Here is a 3,879-nt window from a genome sequence, read left to right on the forward strand (position 1 = left end):
ATATGGTCCTGATTAGGGTTTGTATTTGATTCAACTTTTTTATAGAGTATTTGGAAATGGTTGGTCCATATTTCTCCATCTTGTATTGCCAATTCTTCTTGTTTGGATTTTTTCAGTTTGTTCCAATTATTCCAGAACTGATTTGTATTGATCGACTCCTCTATTAGTGTCAGTTGCTTGTAGGTGTACTGTGCTTTTTTGATTCTGAGTGTACATTTGTATTGTTTTAATGTTTCACAGTAAAGAAGGCGAATGTTTGTATTATTTGAATCTCTATGTTTCTGATTGGATAATGCTCTAAGTTCTTTTCTGATGTTTTGGCAATCTTGGTCAAACCAATTGTCTTCTTTTTTGAGTTTGGTTTTTGGTTTATTCTGTTTCAGTTGTGATTTCTGTGCCGTTTTTATAAAGATGGTATTGATATTTTGTACTGCCAGATTGACTCCTTCTTTACTGTGAGTATATGTGGTATTCAGAAAGGAATCTAAGAGTGTTTCAATTTCATGGCTGCCAATTGCTTTCTGGAAATGTTCGGTACTGTTTTGGGCCCATCTGTATGATTTCTTGATATGGAACAGCTTACTGGGCTGTGTGTGTGTAGTGTTGTTATCTGTCTTTTTGATGTATACAGTGATTTGACTGTGATCAGACAGAGGGGTTAGTGGTTTAACAGTGAATGCTCTGAGAGAAAAAGGTTCTATATCTGTTATCATATAATCTACTGTACTATTCCCAAGAGGAGAGCAAAATGTGTATCTTCCTAGTGAGTCCCCTCGTACCCTACCATTGACGATGTACAGACCCAGGTTTCCACAGAGCTGCAGCAGGTCCTTTCCATTTTTGTTGACTGCGTGGTCGTGGTTGTTTCTGTGGGAATAGGTCAGATTTTGAATATATGACAATTTGTTAGTTATATAGTTGTTTCCTTTTTCATCGGTAAAATCAGGCTGTGTTCCTGTCCTAGCATTCAGATCTCCACAGATGAGCACATTTCCCTGGGCCTGGAAATGGCTCGTCTCTTTTTCTAGTTCAGAGAACGTGTCTTCGTTGTAATAAGGGGATTCTTTAGGGGGGACGTATATAGCACAGAGGAATAGGTCTTTTTGTGCTGAGAACAGATTTTCCTTAATTTTTATCCATGCATGTGATTTGCCAATTTTTAAAATTTTTATGAAATTGTGTAGTTTAGATTTGTACCATATTATTAGTCCCCCTGAGTTCCTGCCCTGATGTGTGGTACTGAGTTTTTGGGAGGGTATAATGATCTCTCTGTAGTCTGAGGGGCAGTGAGTGGCAGCGTCTTCCTTACACCATGTCTCCTGCAGAATGATTATGTCTGTGTTCTTGATGCATTGTTGGAAATCTCTGTTTAGGCTTTTCACTCCAAAGGCTGACGATTTCAAACCTTGGATATTCCATGTACTTATAGAGATACTCATTTTTTCAATAGAATTTCTTGTTATTAGAAAAGAGATAAACTTGGAAAACAGATAATTGTCATTATTTGACAAGCAAAAGGATTAGTGGAATGTATATAAAAAAGTATATTATAAGCGGTATACACATACATACACACATACTTGCATTCATATATATATATATATATATATATATATATATACACATACATATACACATACACACATATATATATATATATATATACACATACACATACACACATATATACATATACACATACACATACATATACCTACACATACACACATACGTGTACATTTACTCACATACACACACACACACACACACATACATGTACGTATACATATACAAACACAGTACATATAATATAGTATATATATATCAGATATCAAAAGAGAATGATTGAACTTTGAATGTACTTATTTAATTACTATATTTATTATTAAACTATCAATGTCTAATGGGTCTAATCTTATTTATTAATTTATTTATTTATTTATTCATGTATTTATTATAGAAAAAAAGAGAACATTAACGTTATTTGTATTTATATTATATGAGTTTGGTACAGATGTACTGCAGTAGCTCTTTGATCTCACCCATCCCAGTACCCATAAAGTTCTGTGGTCCTCTGAGGGCGTCTGCGTAGCTGAGGCCCTGTAGACTGGGGTCCTGGGGCAGCTGGTCTGCTCTGGGTGCACTGGCTGGCTGGGGCCAACAGGCTGGTCCAGTTGGCTGGTGGCGGTGGACGGGTCCAGTTGGCTGGTGGCGGTGGACGGGTCCAGTTGGCTGGTGGCGGTGGACGGGTCCAGTTGGCTGGGGTCCAGTTGGCTGGGGGCGGTGGACAGGTCCAGTTGGCTGGGGTCCAGTTGGCTGGTGGCGGTGGACGGGTCCAGTTGGCTGGTGGCGGTGGACGGGTCCAGTTGGCTGGGGTCCAGTTGGCTGGTGGCGGTGGACAGGTCCAGTTGGCTGGGGTCCAGTTGGCTGGTGGCGGTGGACGGGTCCAGTTGGCTGGGGTCCAGTTGGCTGGTGGCAGTGGACGGGTCCAGTTGGCTGGGGGTGGTGGACAGGTCCAGTTGGCTGGGGTCCAGTTGGCTGGTGGTGGTGGACGGGTCCAGTTGGCTGGGGTCCAGTTGGCTGGTGGCAGTGGACGGGTCCAGTTGGCTGGGGGTGGTGGACAGGTCCAGTTGGCTGGGGTCCAGTTGGCTGGTGGCGGTGGACGGGTCCAGTTGGCTGGGGTCCAGTTGGCTGGTGGCAGTGGACAGGTCCAGTTGGCTGGGGTCCAGTTGGCTGGTGGTGGTGGACAGGTCCAGTTGGCTGGGGTCCAGTTGGCTGGTGGTGGTGGACAGGTCCAGTTGGCTGGGGGTGGTGGACAGGTCCAGTTGGCTGGGGGCGGGTCCAGTTGGCTGGTCTGGGTTGCTGGGTGTGCTTAACTGGTCCGGCATGGTTGTGTTGTCTTGGGTGAAGGCCTGGTGGAGGCTGGGGCCTCAGGAGGGGTCTGCGGGCGGGTGGGCTCCTGCTGGGTGTGTGGCCACAGTAGTACTGAGGTCTTAGATTTTCTCCTCTGTAGTCAGGATGTCTTCCCAGTGCCACATCCTTTAGTGTCTTAGCAAATATACTCACTGTATGTTTGCTCAGGTGCGCGTGGTCGTACAGGTGCTGTGGTGTGATGGTGGAGTGGTGAGCCAGGTGCACATTAGGCAGGAGTGCACATCCTCTGGAAATGTCCGCATTTACTCTCTGGATAGTGGCAGGGTGGAAGTCCTTGCGTGGCAGAAGAGTAGAGATGGTGATCTTTGCGTTGGGGAAGGCCTCAGTGGCTCTCTCTGCCGCTCTACAGACCAGTCCTCCGACTCTCTCTTGCTCCTGTCGGAGGTCATTGGTGCCAGTGTGGATGATAATATGGCTGGGTTTACCAAACTCAGGGTCAGACAGTATTGGGAGCACGTTTTGTGTTTTTGGACACCATATTTTTGTGGTTATTTGGCCTGGGAAAAGTTTTTCTTCTTCTAGGAATTTCCCATTTGAATCTATAAGAATGGCAACTTCTGTGTCTTTGTTTAGTTTTAAACCTTTGTGTGTTTTGGTTGCCTGAGGTTTCTCAGGGTGTTTGTAGGGGGTTGTGGGTGCCTTGGTGTCTGAAGGTTGTGCAGGCTCGTCCGTCTGTGTGGCAGGCAGGGTGTGGGTGCTGGAGGGCTGCAGGGGGCTGGGAGTGTCCTGGGAGGGCGCAGTAGTGGGGGTGTTTAGGGGGGCAGAGGTAGACTGCATGTCTTCTCTAAGAGTCTCTATCATAATGTCTCTGTGACGCAGCTCTTCTCTGAAAACCAGTAGCTGTTGTGTCATCTCCTCTTTCACCTTGGCCAGTTCCTCTCTCATGATATTTTTAACCTCAGCTAGTTCCTTTCTGAGTGTGCCTCTCTCCTGTCCCTTCAGCTC

Source organism: Centroberyx gerrardi, chromosome 15 (assembly GCF_048128805.1).
Source record: "Centroberyx gerrardi isolate f3 chromosome 15, fCenGer3.hap1.cur.20231027, whole genome shotgun sequence".
NCBI lineage: Eukaryota > Metazoa > Chordata > Actinopteri > Beryciformes > Berycidae > Centroberyx > Centroberyx gerrardi.